We start from the raw sequence: 19,665 nt of genomic DNA on the forward strand, positions 1-19,665 counted from the left end.
AATTACAGTCACCCGTGTGCTTCAAGACGGGGCTCCTCAACGACACGTCTTCTCAGGTTCACGTTCAACGCCGAAGAGGCTGGTTCTCTCCACTTCCATTCAGGTGACTTGCTTCTCCTCGACGCCTCCCTCCTGCGCTCCGCCTGCCACCGCCGCCCCCTGCTGGCACCGCCAACTAGCCCCACAGGAAGAACTGGGTGAATTGAATATGATTCAGTTAGTGTTTATAATCCATATTCCAGCCGGTGAGAGAAGGAGAAACTTGCGTCATTGTTCAGGAGAATATCAAGGGAAACTGGTTAACATGTCTTTGTGCACAAAGGGGAGATAAAAGGCCAAGTCAGCACTTCTGAATAATAGTCGAATATTCAGGGTGCTACATATAGTTAAATAAAATAGGTATTAAAACTAAACTGACATTTAATGTTTAAATGTCACTAAATGTAAATAAACCACCAGTGTCTTAACTTTAAAAAAAGGTGTTACACTACAATAAATTACAATAATGATCTATTTTATTGCCATGTAAATTTTTTGATATACCACACATTTGTCCAAACTGATTTGTAGCCTGTGTGAATTTGTCTTTAGCTGCTTTTAAATTTTTAAGTCTTTAAAATGTCTCTTGAGACGAGTCTTGATACATATCCAATTATGCTTGGATTCCAAATGATGACATTGGTCTCCTGTAGAGAGAAAGAGAATTATAAAAGAACACACCACAACTTTATATGAAATGCAATAAGTGACTCTTCTCCAGAGTAAGACAAGAAGATAGATACCAATTTCCTCTCTGTGCATTCAATAGAAAGCTATCCGGCTGTAAGCTAGCCTTGTGTAAACTACTAAACGAGTCTGTCACAGTCAACCAGCACCTGCTAACGGGTCTGACCCTTTAGCTTAGCTGGTTACTGCAGCCACCTGTGGATATGATTCCAGGTTCAAATCCGTTTGGTTACACTAGCTTAGCACAAAGTAATGGATGCGGATCAGCTAGCCTAGCTGTTGGTCAAAAACCCCTCTCCCCTGTATCCTTATCCGTTATTTCCCATAATGTTGGCAGGTTCCTCTAAGTAGTTTTCCACTACACAACAAATCATGAAAAAAACAAAAAGCCACCATTGAAAACAGCATTACACACTTTTCATTCCACACTCACACAACAAGTTGCTAATAAAAAGAAAACATCCCAGCACTAACTGTGCATACATTTCATATTCCCTTAACTTAATTGTCATGCACACAAAAAAATTTCATGTATAATCAATAGTGCACTTGTGTGCATGTTTGTGCATTTCAAATGATTATGTAATTAACTGGTGACATGTCTATCCAGTAGACTGCATGCGTTCTATTCGTAATGGCACTCTAATTCGTGTGAATCTTGCACTAGATGTGCCATACTTTCGTACACAGACGTAGACATAATTAAATATAAAAATAAAAGATAAATGTCTTAATTGCATCACACACTCTATCCAAAATGAAACACAAAATGCCCTCTGCAGGGCCGCCTGGGAGAAATGCGAGGCCCTGTGTGAGCTTTAAACGCGAGCCCCCCCCCCCCCCCCCCCCCCAAAAGGTAAAAAAAATAAAAATAAATGTCATACAGTCAACATATTCTTAAATAATAGCGCTGCCCGAGGCTGGGCATGATACAGTCAACATATAGCAAGAGAGAGAGCGAGAGAGAGCGCCCGTTCTACAGTCAATATACAGTGTACAGAGAGAGAGAGAGAGAGAGAGAGAGAGAGAGACACATTGGAAAGAAATTGAAATGCTATTTGGCCCTAAACAGAGAGTACACAGTGGCAGAATACCTGAGCACTGTGACTGAAGATCCTTGACTAGATACAGACTCAGCGAGCACAGCCTAGCCATCGAGAAAGGCCGCCATAGGCAGACTGTGTGTGTTAGAAAGAGAGAGAGAGAGAGAGAGAGAGAGAGCATGTGTGTTTGTGTGTTAGAGAGAGAGAGCATGTCTGTGTGTCGTGTGTGTGTGTGTTAGAGAGAGAGCATGTATGAGAGAGAGATAAGCAAAGATGAGCCCCTAAAGGATATTCAACTTTTAATGGAAGAACAAAACAGAAGGAAAAGATAACTTCACAAAGGCAACATGAATATACATAGATCCAAAAGGACAAAGATCAACACTTAAATCCAAAGAGAAGAGGGTCTATACCAGAGAAAACAAAGTAGCAAGGAGCCAATGGCCGACACCAGCTAAATAGGCTAACTGCAAATAGAGTAGCCAGGTACTGACACCAGGCCACACACAGCTTTGGCCAACGCTACCCAAGCTACACAAACGACCAAGACAATTCACACACAGCACATGTCGTATCTCCAAATGTTGTGAAGTAACATATGTTTTGCCTGGAAAAAATCGTTATTAACAAAACATTCGGGAGGGGAAGGAAGGAAGAGTGGGGTAATGTCCAATGGACATCTTACCTGCACCAAGGAACGCAGGGCGAAAGGCCGCAACACAGGTCTCCACGTTGACGAAAGGCCTCTCGCTGGCGGGACAAAAAGAAGCTATGGCCGGAGCCTTGTCATGGTGCAGGCCCGACTACATCTTCTGTCAAAGATGATGTCGTAGTCAGAGTGCCAGGGCCCCCTGCTATTCTCACGGCTAGTGTCAATGGTCGTAGCACAAGCTAACAGCTAACTCTAGGCTAACTGATAGCATCAAACTAACGTTCCCAGCCGAGCGCAGCCGGCAGCTAACGTCGTAGCTAAACAGCTAACTGGCTAACAGTTAGCTCAACCCGGCTATCGCTAACCATTAGCTAACGCAGAAGCAAGCTATGCGGCTACCACTGAAAAACTGTACAACGTGAGAAAAGCAATACAGGCCAACACTTCAGACAGCCGCTGTGTTTCCTCTTCTCATACGAAGAGAGAAGGGAAAAAGAAGGCAATACACGTCCCACTACAGAGTGGTGTTTACCATAGCGGTGCCGGCAACAAGTCCCTCGCGGACTATAGCCGACTTGAGCATGGAGATATTCTCATAATGAAACACCAAGCTCACCTCCCTCGCACCAGGTACCGACACCAGGCCACACACCGTTAGCTACTAGTACTACAACAGCTAGTCGGCCCGTTTGGCTCCCGAGAGAGAGAGAGAGAGAGATATCCACGGCGGGAATAGAATAGAGTGCATTAAAAACTCACCAAACGTCCAAGAGGATGGAGATAACCGCGTGAAGTTGACGAAGTTCATCTGCCGAACGACCATCCTCTTCATCTTGGCATAACAATGCTGCACGCGCTGTCTCTAGGTTAGCTAACGCTAGTTAGCCTTTAGCTAAGCTAGCTACTAGCCGACATCATCATGGCTATATTTACATTTACATTTAGTCATTTAGCTGACGCTTTTATCCAAAGCGACTTACAAGTTCTGTACGACAAGACAGCAAGAAGGGTACAACTCTATCAGCTGAGTAACAATGTTCATCAAGTGTTGCGTGTTATAGTGTAGGTTAGTTTATTAGGACAAGTGCATGACAGTAAGGTTAGTCAGGGTTAGATTTTTTTTTTTTTTTTTTCTTTATTTTTTTTAATCATTTTAGATAATGGTTGAAGAAGTGAGTCTTTAGTCGACGGCGAAAGATTGGACGGGATTCGGCTGTCCTAACTGGGATGGGTAGTTCATTCCACCATTGTGGGGCAAGGACTGAGAATAGGCGGCTTCTCTTTGATGACCCTCCGGGAGCTTGGATAGGAGTAGGTCTGAGGCGGCCAGAAGATGCAGAGCGTAGGGGTCTTGAGGGTGTGTAGTTAGAGACCATTGACCGGAGGTAGGCGGGAGCGGTTCCCTTTGCTGCACGGTATGCTAGGTCGAGGGCCTTGAAGCGGATACGTGCAGCAATGGGGAGCCAGTGCAGGTCCCTAAGAAGTGGGGTGACATGGGCCGACTTCGGTAGGTTTGATATCAGGCGGGCCGCTGCGTTTTGAATGAGTTGAAGAGGCTTGGTGGCAGTGGCCGGGAGGCCAGCTAGCAGTGCGTTGCAGTAGTCGAGGCGGGAGATGACTGTTGATTGGATGAGGAGTTGGGTGGCTTCTTTTGTCAGGAAGGGGCGTATCCTTCTGACGTTGCTCAGGAGGAATCTGCAGGTTCTGGTTGTCGCTGCGATGTGAGCAGAGAAGTTCAACTGGTCGTCGAGGACAACACCAAGGTTCTTGGCGGTCGGGGACGCGGTCACAGCTGCATTCTCGACTGTGATGGAGAGGTCGGTCAGGGGGGAGGATTTGGCCGGCAGGTGGAGCAATTCTGTTTTGCTTAGGTTCAGTTTGAGGTGGTTGGTCGTCATCCAGGCGGAGATGTCGGACAGACAGGCCGAGATCCGCTCAGAGACGTGGATATCTGAGGGAGGGAAGGAGAGGAAGAGTTGAGTATCATCCCGACTGAACCACACGTTAGCACTCAATATTATAACGTAGCTAAAGCTAACTAGCTGTCCCTGTCTTTAGCCGGGATGGCTAGCCTGACTGAACTGTCTAACATGCAACAACTTTCATCTTCAGTCCATCTGCCGAACGATGTCCTCTTCTTGGCTGGCATAACCTCCAATGCTGCGCGCGCGGCACGCACACAGACACACACAATGAACTCAACAGACGCTACCTTACCTGTAACCCCTCCCCTCATTGAAACCAATTCTGCTGCCTGCAGAGCCTCAGAGCTGCCTGCAGAGCCTCAGAGCCAGGAACAAGTCAGACACATTCTACAAACGTGTCTAATGTGAAATATATAAGCATATAAGAAAAACTAGATTTTAGGTCTGTGATGAAAAAGGGCCTCGCGGGAAGGGGGGCCTCGCAATTTTTTTTCTTCTTTTTTTCTTTCTTTATTTATTTTGTGCGAGGCCCCCCTTCCCGCGAGGCCCTGTGCGACCGCACTGCTCGCACACCCCCTGAGGTGGCCCTGGCCCTCTGATTCACGCACTGTATACTGATTATCATTCGCACATTTCATCATTAATGTCATGGTTCACACCAGTGTTGTAGTACTCTAGTCCAGGACTTGAGAACTGATGACTTGGACTTGGACTCATTGACTGCATTCGGACTCGGAAGGTGCAGACGAGGACTCGGACTTGTTCATTGATAAATAGAGTTATTTATTTGACATTATTTTTGTAATAGGCACTAATCATTTGGCATAAGATATTGATGGCTAGTGTTTTTCTTTGGCTATTGTGTCACAAAGTAAATCAACTCCCTTTGAAATGATGACCGCTGTGTCATTTATGTTTAATGTGTATAGACCTTTTTTTATTTGTATGTCAGTTCTTCGACTCTTTGAGTGGAGTGGACATTGATGACTTGGACTCGGACTCGGACTAGGGTAATGGGGACTCGACTCGGACTCGACTCTGGCTCTTCTTTGGTGACTCAGACTTGGATTCGACTCGAGATTTAGTGACTCGACTACAACACTGGTTCACGCATCACAATTAATCATCACACAGTTTGCACCCTGCCACACAACGTGCACGCTGACACGCAGTATATCATCCTATAAAAGCAACTTTCCTTCCTAAAACTCATATGCAACACATTCTCTTCCCATTGCTTACAAATGTATCCTGTATGTTCACTGTCACACAGAATATGACAGCTTTAGAATATGAACAAAGAAAGACCCCACAGCTGTCGCCCCTATAACTGCCCTTATAGTTTATGGCCCACGGCATGACCTGATTATAGTGTATTAATGCACACAACACTACAACAGACAGTCTGAGAGTGGTGTAAATGGAAATACGTATGACTCAATGATTCGAGTAGTAGTTGTCTCCAGAAACACAGCGCGACAGTAGGGGCGACAGTGGCTCAGGAGGTAGAGCAGTCATCTCGTAGTCGGACGGTTCCTTGTTCGATTCCCACTCCTCCCGGGCAGCATGTCGATGTGTCCTTGAGCAAGACACTTAATCCCTAATTGTTCCCGATGTGCAGGTTGGCACCTTGCATGGTTGCCTCTGCCGTCGGTGTGTGAGTGAATGGGTCAATGTGAGGAACAAAATTGTAATGCACTTTGGATTAAAAAAAAGCGCTTTGGCCATTATCTGAAATAATAAATTAAATTAAAGAAAAAGAAAAAAATTTATTCAAATCTAACCCTAACTAACCTTACTGTCATGCACTTGTCCTAATAAACTAACCTACACTGTAGCACTCAACACTTTGATGAACATTGTTACTCAGCTGATAGAGTTGTGCCCTTCCTGATGACTTGTCATACAGAACTTGTAAGTCACTTTGGATAAAAGCGTCAGCTAAATGACTAAATGTAAATGTAAATGTAAATAAAAGCTATATAAATGCACCATTTACCATTTATTTACAGCTAACTGCCATCATAAGTATGTTTGAGAAACATATGGGACAGCTATAATGCCACTGGTCTTTGAGTGTGACATCCACAACTATAACCCATGCATGGCAGACTACTGTAAACTCACGTACCTCCCTATCGTTTGATTATCTTTTAGAAAAAAAGAAATCTTGCCAATAGTAAATGCAGTTTTTGATTGATTGATTGAAAACTTTATTAACAGATTGCAGAATGGGTACAGTACAGTACAGCTCAATACATACAATTGTTAAGGGGATGCAGACCAGAGAAAGACTTTCGTCTTGTTTACATCAGGTTCCCCCATTTTCAATTCATCATAACATATATGACACATCGCTCGCCACGAATGCGGAGACGCTGGGCTCGCCTGTTCGAGCCCAGCGCTCCACATTGCTTTCAGTTTAGCTGGTCGTTCATACTAATACACATTGGCCGTATTAGGGGGTGGGAAACTGATGGGTGGGGATCGGGCGTTGTGGACAGCGACTCCTACAGGTCGGTTGGTGCGCCTGCGCAGTAGAATCAGGAAGTGTCGGGGGCAGCGTGAGCCTCCCACGCGTTACTCCTCGCCACTGAGAGATCGAGCTGCGCAGGTGAAAAGATGCGACTGCTGTTACCTCAAGTACCGGAGGGGACTTGTGCTATGTATGACTTAGTCCACATTGCAGCCGGCTTGTGGGAGGCAAGAAACAGCGTTCGTGACAGGGGAGGGTTGAATTGGATGATACGAAATTGGGATGGGAAAAAATATAGAAAATGGGAGAAAAAGTGGAAACAAAAAAAAACATATATGACACACACGACATACAGATAGACAGTACTGCTACATCTATACATTTATGACATACACAGTTGCACTATGTTTCTGAAGACAACTACTACTCGAATCATTGAGTCATACGTATTTCCATTTACACCACTCTCTGACACACTGTTGTAGTGTTGTGTGCATTAATCCACTATACTACTCAGGCCATATGCGTGGGCCATAAACTATAACGGCAGTAGGAAGTAATAATAATAATAATAATAATAATAATAATAATAATAATAATAATAATAATAATAATAATAATAATAATAATAATAATAATAATAATAATAATATATTTCTTTCACATTGTATCAGGCCAAACATCATACTATTTTTAAATATGTTCAATGGGGTTTTCTATACTATATAGGTAATGGAGAGGTCCCCCAAAATGTTGTTTATTTGTGCTGTGTAGGCTACTGCAAAAACATGCACTTGATCAAACGCATTAATGCACACATGCATGTGTGCCAAGTTCAGCGCCTTTATTTTGAAGGCAAAACCTCTCCACAGGAAATCTTATTTAGCGTAATTAACTCGTCACAGCTCTCGCGGGTGAAAACGCTGCCGAGTCTCAGCATTCAAGTTCTCGTTCCCTTGGTAACCAGGAAGCGCTAGTAACGCGAGACATTCCCACGTGCAGCAAAGCAAACTTCCTCCAGGTGGAGGAGATGATGCACCAGTCTCTTGGATGTTCAGATGCATTCAGTTTCACCTGTCTTTCTGCAATAACTCGAGTAAGTATGTCATCTACTGCAAAAACAGTACTGTATTTGCAAATCTGGTATGTCATAAATGTATAGATGTAGCAGTACTGTCTATCTGTATGTCGTGTATGTCATATATGTTATGATGCATTGAAAATGGGGGACCCTGATGAAAACAAGACGAAAGTCTTTCTCTGGTCTGCATCCCCTTAACAATTGTATGTATTGAGCTGTACTGTACTGTACCCATTCTGCAATCTGTTAATAAAGTTTTCAATCAATCAATCAATCAATCAATACTCCCTATAACACCAGCGCTGCTCACCATATCTCGCTAGATGTTCCCCGTGTTAACACTTCCTTTGGTCAAACCTCCTTTCAATTTGCTGCTCCCAGCAGTTGGAACGAGATGCAAAATACTTTGAAAATGGACAAATTTATCCTCCTTACTACTTTTAAGGACTATCGCAGAGTTGTTTACACACACCTGCAACTGTCACCCAGCCTTTTAACTGTTCTGCTTCATTGCATACATTGTAATTGTATTTGGTTGTTTGTTTGATGTGTCTTTTAATTATTGCCATTACCTCTGTGATGTATGTATCATGTCTCTTTTCTATTTTATTACATTATTTTGTCCCCTTTCCTGTTACCCTCCGAGAGGACCGTTTGTCCTCTCACTACTATAGTTTCAAGTTTCTTTATTAGTTGTCATACAGAAGTACAGAATACCTTTATATAAAATGCTTCTTTCTGTTTTGGTCCAGAGATTGTGCTAGATAAAAATAGATAAGTATAAAATAAGTATAGTAAGTATAAAATAGAAGTCAAGTACGTAGACCTTGACAAAAGTGTTCAATATATACATATATACAATGTACAATGCAGAGTAGAAAAGTAACTGAGTTACAATACAATATACTATATACTATACAGTACAATGCAGAAATGGGATGAGGTACAATTTAGGTACAATTTACAGTAAGGTGTAATGAGGTATGGGTTGTAGTGCAAATTCTTTGCCAATAAATATAAAGTGTGTTTAGGTGTTCTAAAGTGGGTAAAGTGGGTGCTGCAGTGAGTTGTTTGTTTAAAGTGAGTGTGTGCGACGCGTGTGGATGTGTGTGCTGTGAGTGCATTTGATGGTTGTTACATAGTGTTATTGTCATTTAGCATTCTGATGGCCTCAGACCAGGCTGCAGAAACAAATTAGTGGGGGGGCATAAAATTTTCTCGGGGGGCACAATGGTTTTTCAACACAGGTTCCCTTTTATACGTTTCAGCTGGGACAGCGGCGCTGTGGCTTGCTTGGCGCTGCCCACGGTGCTGAACTAAACAGCAGAGAGGCAATTGAAAAATCTAATTTCTAATTTCTAATCTTAAGAACTTTCACTTATACAAAAACAGACTGAACGGATATATATAACAGACCTGCTGGGGCTTGACATGGACCACACACATTGACAGTGTTGTGAAGAAGGCACGGCAACGCCTCTACTTCCTCAGGCGCCTGGCTAAATTGGCCTTAGTTGCGTCGATGAAGCATACTAAGGCGATGTTCTGTAAAGACGTTCTTGAGGGTAGAAAACGAATTCTCACAGAGTGCCGTGCTAGCTTCAGTAGTGTTGTTGTTGACATCAGTGCCCACTAGGGCTGTCCCCGACTAAGGATTTGGATAGTCGACTTTGATTGACAAAAAATTGACCAGGGTGGGCACAGCTGACTCAGTGGGCGGGCCCGGCCCCCTAATGCCCGCCCATGGCGCCGGGACTGGATGGCCTGAGGATAGAAGCTTCTTCTTAGTCTCTCTGTGCTTGCCATGAGACTCCGGTATCGCTTGCCTGACCGCAGCAGTTCAAAGAGGCAGTTGTTTGGGTGGCTGGAGTCTTTGATTATTCTCTTAGCCTTACCCATGCACCGCTTGTTGTAAATGTCTTGGAGAGTGGGAAGCCCCCCGCGAATTGTGCGTTCGGCTGAACGGGCCACTCTCTGTAGTCTGCTACGGTCTTGTGCGGTGCTGTTCCCAAACCAGGAGGTGATATTGCCAGTCAGGATGCTCTCTATTGTGCATGAGTAGAAGTTCGTAAGGATCTTCTGACTGACTTGGAACTTCCTTAGCCAGGCGCCTGAGGAAGTAGAGGCGTTGCCGTGCCTTCTTCACAACACTGTCAATGTGTGTGGTCCATGTCAAGTCCTCGGATATGTGGACTCCGAGGTACTTGAAACTGTTCACTCTCTCAACCGGTGCCCCGTCGATGCTGAGGGGGCTGTAGTCCCTGACCCCCGACCTCCTGAAGTCCACAATCATCTTTTTTGTTTTGCTGACGTTCAGGGAGAGCCAGTTCTCCTGACACCACTGCGACAGATTATTTACCTCTTCCAGGTAGGCCCTCTCGTCGTTGGCAGAGATCAGGCCCACCACTACTGTGTCGTCAGCAAATTTGATGATTGTGTTGTTGTTCCACTGTGCCACACAGTCGTGTGTGTACAGCGAGTAGAGGAGGGGACTCAGAAGTCAGAACACAGCCCTGGGGGGCCCCTATGTTGAGCGTGATGGATGAGGAGGTGCAGTTGCCTGCTCTCACCTTCCTGACTACCCGTCAGGAAGTCCAAGACCCACTGGCAGAGGTCATAGTTCAAGCCCAGGTCCCTGAGCTTGGCTATGAGTTTGGAGGGGACTATGGTATTGAATGCTGAGCTGTAGTCAATGAACAGCATTCTCACATAGTTTCCCTGCCTCTTGTCCAGGTGTGATGCTGCTGTGTGCAGCACATGGGCTATGGCGTCCTCCGTGGACCTGTTGGGGCGATATGCAAATTGCAGGGGGTCCAGGTTGATGGGGAGGGAGGAACAGATGTAGCCCTTCACTAGCTTCCCAAAGCACTTCATGGCTATGGAGCTTTGAGGTGAGAGCTACAGGGCGGTAGTCATTGAGGCAAGCGGGTGTAGATTTTTTGGGTACAGGGATAATGGTGGACTTCTTCAGACAGGTGGGGATGACGGACAGGTTAAATATGTCAGTGAATACCGGGGCCAGTTGGTCGGCACAGACTTTTAGGACGCGGCCAGGGATGCCGTCCGGTCCTGCTGCCTTCCTGATATTCACTTTCTTAAACGGTCCTCCTCACCTCATGTTCTGTTAACCTGAACATTGAGTCTCCATCAGCAGTGCCCCCCCCCCCCCCCCCCCCTCCATTGCAGTGGTTTGTAGGCTGGTGTTGTTATTCACAGCCTCAAACCTAGAAGGTATTGAGATCATTTGCTAAGGAGGCCATCATTGTAAATAAGAATGTGTTCTTAATTTACCTTAAATAAAGGTTTTAACAAACAAAACACGAACACAACACGTTATATACCATGTCATGCCTGTGTGTGTTGTAACCATAGTCTACCATTCGTTTGCATCAAGGATTCTCCATGCAGTCTGAATATGCTGGTTAGTGTGAATCGTCATTAAAGGCTAAAGTCAGAAACTTTTCCTTGACACTTCACTAAATCATTGTACAGAATAGTTGCCATTTACTCATTTACTAGTATCAGCTTAGTAACAATGTTCACGTGCTCTTCCGGGTCGCCCCTCACGGCGCCGTGATCTAGGGCGCGGTAGTCATTCTGATCCACCCTGTCTGGCCATTTTTTGGCGGAGGGACACCAATTTTTGTGACCATATTAGGAAGACTCACCACCACAAGCACAGCAAGTATTAGTCCGCAGGTCTTAGCGAACTCTATAAAAGCCCCCGTCGACACCAGGCCGAGTTTTTTAGTATTTTTTCCCAGAGCGAAGGAGTCAAAGAATAATTTCTCCGGGGAATCAACGCGCGATTGAGAATTTCGAAACGACCGTGCAAGTACTGTTTATAGTAATTTGTTGGACTTATTATAGCATTCGTTAACGTTTATGACCGTCTATAGTTCAAGTTCAAGTTCAAGTTCTTTAATAGTTGTCATACAGAAGTACAGAATACTTTCATACAAAATGCTTCTTACTGTTACGCTCCAGAGACTGTGCTAGACAAGATAGTATCAAATAACATAATAAGCATGTAATTTAGAAGAAGAAAAATGAGGTCACAGTGTTCGGTATAGACATATGTACAATGTTCTGAGTTACCATATAATATACAATACTATGCAGTGTACTAATGTACAGTACTATCTAGTGCAAAGCAGAAATGGGATGAGGTACAATTTTAGGTACAATTTACAGTAAGGTGTACGAGTTGTAGTGCAATCCTTCATCAATAAATATAAAGTGTGGGGAGTGGGTGCTACAGTGTGTTTGTTTAAAGTGGGTGTGTGCTATAAAGTGTGTGGAGTGGGTGCTACAGTGTGTTTGTTTAAAGTGAGTGTGTGCGTGTGGATGTGTGTGCTATGTGCGTTTGGTGGTTGTTGTTGTGTAGTGTTCATTCATTGTTCGTTTAGCAGCCTGATGGCCTGGGGATAGAAGCTTCTTCTGAGTCTTTCTGTGCTCGCCTTGAGACTCCGGTATCGCTTGCCTGACCGCAGCAGTTCAAAGAGGCAGTTGTTCGGGTGACTGGAGTCTTTAATGATTCTCTTAGCCTTGCCCGTGCAACGCTTGTTGTAAATGTTCTGGAGGGTGGGGAGCCCCCCTCCAATTGTGCGTTCGGCTGAACGTGTCACTCTTTGTAGTCTGCTTCGGTCTTGTGCAGTGCTATTCCCAAACCAGGAGGTGATGTTGCCGGTCAAGATGCTCTCTATTGTACATGAGTAGAAGTTCTTAAGGATCTTCTGACTGACTTGGAACTTCCTTAGGCGCCTGATGAAGTAGAGGCGTTGTCGTGCCTTCTTCACAACACTGTCAATGTGTGTGGTCCATGTCAAGTCCTCGGATATGTAGGCTCCGAGGTACTTAAAGCTGTTGACTCTCTCAACCGGTGCCCCGTCGATGCTGAGGGGGCTGTAGTCCTTGACCCCCGACCTCCTGAAGTCCACAATCATCTCCTTTGTTTTGCTGACGTTCAGGGAGAGGCTGTTTTCCTGGCACCATCCCGCCAGGACCTTGACCTCTTCCAGGTAGGCCCTCTCGTCGTTGGCAGAGATCAGGCCCACCACCACTGTGTCGTCAGCAAATTTGATGATTGTATTGCTACTCCGCTGAGCCACACAGTCGTGTGTGTACAGGGAGTAGAGGAGGGGACTCAGAACACAGCCCTGGGGGGCCCCTATGTTGAGGGTGATTGATGAGGAGGTGCAGTTGCCTGCTCTCACCACCTGGGGTCTGCCAGTCAGGAAGTCCAAGACCCACTGGCAGAGGTCATAGCCCAAGCCCAGGTCCCTGAGCTTGGCTATGAGTATGGAGGGGACTATGGTATTGAATGCCGAGCTGTAGTCGATGAATAGCATTCTCACATAGTTCCCCTGCCTCTTGTCCAGGTGTGATGCTGCTGTGTGCAGCACATGGGCTATGGCGTCCTCCGTGGACCTGTTGGGGCGGTATGCAAATTGCAGGGGGTCCATGTTGATGAGGAGGGAGGAGCAGATGTAGCCCTTTACTAGCTTCTCAAAGCACTTCATGGCTATGGAGGTGAGAGCTACAGGGCGGTAGTCGTTGAGGCAAGCAGGCTTGGATTTTTTGGGTACAGGGATAATAGTGGACTTCTTCAGGCAGGTGGGGATGACAGCCTGTTCTAAGGACAGGTTAAATATGTCAGTGAATACTGGGGCCAGTTGGTCGGCACAGACTTTTAGGACGCGGCCGGGGATGCCGTCCGGACCTGCTGCCTTCCTGATATTCACTTTTTTAAAGGTCCGCCTCACCTCATGCTCTGTTACCCTGAACACTGCGCCTCCATCAGCAGCCGACCCCCCCCCCCCCCATTGCCGTGGCTTGTGAGCTGGTGTTGTGTTGTTATTACCAGCATCAAACCTCGCATAGAAGGTATTGAGGTCATTTGCTAAGGAGATGTCACTGTTCAGTTTGAGGGAGGCGCCTTTGTAGTCTGTCATCGTTTTGAGCCCCTGCCACATAGCTCTAGAGTCAGCTTGTTCAAACTGGAGTTCAATTTTATCCCTGTAGCGCCGTTTGGCCTCTGACACTGTCCTCCTTACGTTGTATCGCGCCACCTTGTGGTCATTCATGTTGCCTGCCACTAGGCCGTCGTTGTATGCTTTGGTGCGCTCTCTCAGAGCTTCACGGACGGATTTGTCTACCCAGGGTTTTTGATTTGGGTAAACTCTCATTGTGGTAGTGGGGATTGTTTCTTTCACCCTAGTACAAACATAGTCCAGCACTGTCTCCGTGTAGACATTAATGTTATCTGTGTCGCGGAACACATTCCAGTCTGTGCCGTGAAACACAGACCGGAGCGTCTCCTCTGACGTCAAATCCCATTTCTGCACCTCTCGCGAGACTACAGGAGTACTTTTAATTCTCTGTTTGTACTTTGGTGAAAGAAAGATTGACGCGTGATCTGATTTACCAAAGCCACTATCAGAATGAGCCTTGTAGCCACCTTTAAATTGCGTGTAACAGTGATCTAGGATGTTACCGCCTCTGGTGTTGCAAGTCACATGCTGATAGAAGTCAGGTAATACCTTTCTCAGATTGGCGCTATTGAAATCACCCAGCACTAAAATGGCGGCGTTAACGTTCGGCACTTGTATTCTATTTACCTCGTCGTGTAGTCTGGAGAGCGCAACCTTGTTGCTGGCTTGCGGTGGAATATACACTCCGATCAGGACGATCGCCGTTAACTCCCTCGGGAGGAAGAAAGGACGACACTTGATGGTTATATATTCCAGTTCTGGGGAGCAGTGGTTGGATAATTCCTTCATGTTAGTTGGATCGCTCCAATTTTTGTTAAACATGAAGGCAATACCTCCTCCACGTTGTTTACCGGACTCTGCTGCTGTCCAATCCTTGCGATGGATAAAGAAGTGATCGGCTGGTTGAATTGCGTGGTCTGGAACCTCCGGTGTGAGCCACGTTTCGGTGAAGCAGAGAACGTTGCAGTCCCTAACGTCTCTTTGATATTGAATCCTTGCTATAGTGTTTGTGAGATGTTTTTCCAGAGATTCTGGTCATATTTTCCACTCAAAAAGCTTGTTTTCAAAAGTACCGCTGTGTGCTAATATTTTCACCCAGGCTAGTAGGGGCTAGCATGCATTAGCTGCTGAGCTAACGCGTGACACAATTGACGTATTTATTTCGCAAATGCAGTGTTTTCAAATAGCTACATTGCTGTATTTAGTGTATTCATTAGTGGGTCATATTCGTATATGTAACATATTTCATTTTATCAACCTAGAATTGACGACAAGCCCTAGTTGCTGGACGCTAGCTACCATGCTAGCATTGGCTATCAACACCAGCTGAGAGCCAGGGAGACCCAGGGCGAGCCACGCTCCTACCCTACCCAGGAAAGATGGGTCTAGATCGGCAGAGAGTATGGAGGAAGACAGGGCTCTATGAAGAGAATGGGGTAAGTTTGAAGACAATTTTTTACACACACATGAAAGTTTTATAACAATATGTAACAATTTTTTAATTTTTTTTTAATCTAATCTAGTTTCATTAATTAATTCATAACTTTTGAACAATAGATGCTATTTCTAATCTGTCAGCTGTTCTATATTGCCAACAAGATTGTCTACATTCCATTCATTACACATAAATCTAAAATAAGCAAGGAAAGTGCTTGAAAATTAAGTGCAACTACATATGAACCATAATAATAAAAAGTATGATGATAATCATACACTTATTTTATATCATTGGAAAGCCCTAGTTGTTAGCTTCAAAATGGTCCCAAATATGAGGTACTTTGAAATACCCAGTAACTAATAATCTATCACAAACCAATGCAATATCATGTTCCGGGATTTCCTAAATGGGCCAGATGACCCCGAAGAGAAGACTTGAGTGCTATAGTGTTGAGTGTATGTTAGTATATTAGGAAGAGTGCATGACAGTAAGAAGGTTCTTTTTTTCCCTTTTTTTCTCCCCTCATTTCAGATATTCACACACACAGAGACAGTTACACTTTTTAACAACTGTACGCTCAGTGGGATACAGACAAAGTGAGCTTTGAACAACATGAGGTAAAGTTCCAGAACAGCATTGACACATTCACTGGAAGGGCACTTACTTCACAACATTCATTTCGGTGGTGTGATCTGACTGGTCACATGTGAAGTGTTTTCCACATGTCCTTTTACAGCTGGAAGACAGCTGAGAAGTGGTCACACACACACACACACGCACACGCACATGCACACGCATGCACACACACACACACACACACACACACACACACACACACACACACACACACACACACACACACACACACACACTGTCCATTTTTAAACGTGTTCCATACTTTTTATTTTCCCTCTCCTTTTTTAACCCTTTCACTACCACACTACCAAAGGGTTAACCCTTTCACTGCGACAATACAGAAGGTTAACCCTTTCACTACCACCCTACCAAATGGTTAACACTTTCACAACCACACTACAGAAGGTTAACCCGTTCACTGCCACACGACACAGGGTTAACCCTTTCACTACCACACTACAGAAGGTTAACCCATTCACTGCCACACGACAAAGGGTTAACCCTTTCACAACCACACTACATACGGTTAACCCTGTCACTTCTGTAGTGTGGTGGTGGTGAAAGGGTTCAATCGACACCCACATTTCGCTCCGTTTTATCCATGCATAATCTAGATTTGAGTTATCCCCCTAATTGCTTCTCAGTGAAGTACTTCTTTCCAGGAACCCGGCCCTGTGTGTTCAATTTAGCCCCCTTACTGTATATAAACTCCATCCTGCCTCTCTTTTCATGAATAACAATGATACATCTGTGCCTGATTCCAGCCTCCTCTCTCTCTCTCTCTCTCTCTCCCGTCCCTTCCTCTTTATTCTCCCCACATCGAGGCAGCCCGGGCCGGGTGTGTGTGTACGGGGTCGGACAATCTTATTGATTGGTGTGTGTGTGTGTGTGTGTGTGTGTGTGTGTGTGTGTGTGTGTGTGTGTGTGTGTGTGTGTGTGTGTGTGTGTGTGTGTGTGTGTGTGTGTGTGTGTGTGTGTGTGTGTGTGTGTGTGTGTGTGTGTGTGTGTGTGTGTGTGTGTGTGTGTGTGTGTGTGTGTGTGTGTGTGTGTGTGTGTGTGTGTGTGTGTGTGTGTGTGTGTGTGTGTGTGTGTGTGTGTGTGTGTGTGTGTGTGTGTGTGTGTGTGTGTGTGTGTGTGTGTGTGTGTGTGTGTGTGTGTGTGTGTGTGTGTGTGTGTGTGTGTGTGTGTGTGTGTGTGTGTGTGTGTGTGTGTGTGTGTGTGTGTGTGTGTGTGTGTGTGTGTGTGTGTGTGTGTGTGTGTGTGTGTGTGTGTGTGTGTGTGTGTGTGTGGAGAGGAGTCGGCCCAGACATCGTGGCTCCTCCGCCGCTCTCCCCCCGCGCAGACGGCATCAAGGTTGAGAGGTCAGTTCAAATAATGGGGCGCCGGCCACGCATGACACTCGCCGTGGAAAAAGAGAGGGAATAACTTTCTACCGTTCACACGGTGTGACGTCTTAGTGTGTAAACTTTTGTCTTTATCACGTTAGTGCGTTTAGTGTGTTTGATGGAAGCCGCTGGAAATCATCTTTCTTTTTTTGTTTTACGTGGGATTAGCATGTATCACACAATCAGCCTATACTTAGTCTGCATTTACATTTACATTTACATTTAGTCATTTAGCTGACGCTTTTATCCAAAGTGACTTACAAGTTCTGTACAACAGATCAGCAGGAAGGGCACAACTCTTTCAGCTGAGTAACAATGTTCGTCAAACAGTGTTGAACTTGGGTGCTACAGTCTTGTAAAGGCTATTAGCATAGTAGGTAGTAATATAGGCAAGGTAGATTATTTAGTAGCATGATAGTAAACACATTTACATTTTCTTTTTTTATTATAATCTTTTTGTAACTGGTCAGTTTGATTAGGCCTCTTTTTTATTATTATTTCTGTGTTACATATATCATTATATATATGTATATACCTTCTTTAAAAAAAATAAGCATGCTCACTGGGGTATTACAGTATATGGTGGCCAGGGGAACATTTGAAGCAACTTTTGGAGATATTGATTCTCGCTGATAACCCATCATTACTAAATGTTGACTCGTTGCAAATTGCGCGGCATACATCATTCATATATCATCGATTAGAATGTGTTCCTCTGTACTTTTATAGACATAAAGACACCTCAACCCCAGGTCTCTTTCACACACACAAACAAACACGGATGAACACACAAAGCGCCTGTAGCTTTTTTTCCTGGTTGTAGGAGCAAATTAATGCTGTATGCGCCGCTGTGAACATTATTGACTGGATTCCTCTGATTGCTTCCCTTGATAACAGCAGTAAGTCAAATCTGAACCATTCAAAGTTTTCAGAGGCACGGGACCTAATCAGGAACCTCTTTGTTCTTTGCTACAGAGAGCCTTTCATGTGTCTTAGACCCTAATCGATATCAGAAAGAAGAGGAGGAAAAAGTGAAGGTCTCGAAACTTTAACCTTTGTAACTTCTCAAAGTGTAATTACAGTGTACAAATAGGATTTACCCAAAGCTGTGTGTGCATGTTGTTTTTTCCCCCCTTCCTCCACGCCTTGAAGGACATTTCAAAGGTCTGGCCGAGGCTGAAACCACAGGGGGAGAGCTGGTTAGCGTAGGAAAGAGCTAGCGAGGACTCGGAGTTCATGTATGCAGCTCTCCCGTATGGCTGTCAGCCGTGCTGTACGTCTCGCGGACTCTCTGTGAAGTAGGCGATAAGCAATCTGCACTAATGAGGAGAGTGAGTAGAGTTGAAATTGTTGTGTTGCTGGTGTACCGTAGAGACATTTCGGACTGCGTTTAATTTTTTTTACGTGTTCAGAACGTGCACGTGTTTGCCTTCAACTATTTTTTTTACATTTTTTTTTATCTACTTTTTCTCCCATTTTCTATTTTTCTCCCATCCCCAATTTCGTATCATCCTCCCCTGTCTCGAATGCTGTTAGGCCATGCCTCCCACAAGCCGGCTGCAATGTGGACGAAGCCTTGCATCACGTGTCCCCTCCGGTACTCGAGGAAGCAGCAGTCGCATCTTTTCACCGGCACAGCGCGATTTCTCAGCGTCGGGGGTCTGCGTTTGGAGGGCACGCCGCCCCCGTCGCTTCCTGATTCTGCTGCGCAGGCGCACCAACCGACCTGTAGGAGTCGCTGTCCACAACGTCCGATCCCCACCCATCAGCTTCCCACCCCCTAATACTGCCAATTGTATTAGTATGAACGACCAGCCAAGCTGATAGCAATGCGGAGAGCTGGGCTCGAACCCAGCGTCTCCTGCATTGGTGGTGAGCGCCTTGCCCACTGCACCACCTAGCCGCCCATTTGCCTTCAACCCTTAAGGTTGCGGCCAGGTTGCTTCTGTAAAGATAAGCTTCATCTCGTTGATTCTTGACCCGTTCGACGCATCTCTCTCCCTTCTCCCGTTGAAAAAAGGCCGCCTAAAGGTTTTTCCACATGTTTTGAATTCAGCATATTTACTTTTGCTTTAGGATTTATTTACTGCTCTTGTTAACGTTCATGCGTTTTTTACCCCCAATTTCACAATTGCAATAAACAACAGAGGATACAACTGGCTTTTATGCCACGCAGTAAACACATTCGAATTCAATATGCATCGAGCTTAAAAACAACAACCAAAAACGTCTCATTGTACAGAATAGAACTTTGAAATCTTGAAACCCCACATTAGCAGGGAGGGTTCTTTGTAGGGATGACCCGATCCG

The sequence above is a fragment of the Notolepis coatsorum genome, assembly GCF_963971535.1.
Source record: "Notolepis coatsorum genome assembly, chromosome: 3".
In the NCBI taxonomy this organism is placed as follows: domain Eukaryota; kingdom Metazoa; phylum Chordata; class Actinopteri; order Aulopiformes; family Paralepididae; genus Notolepis; species Notolepis coatsorum.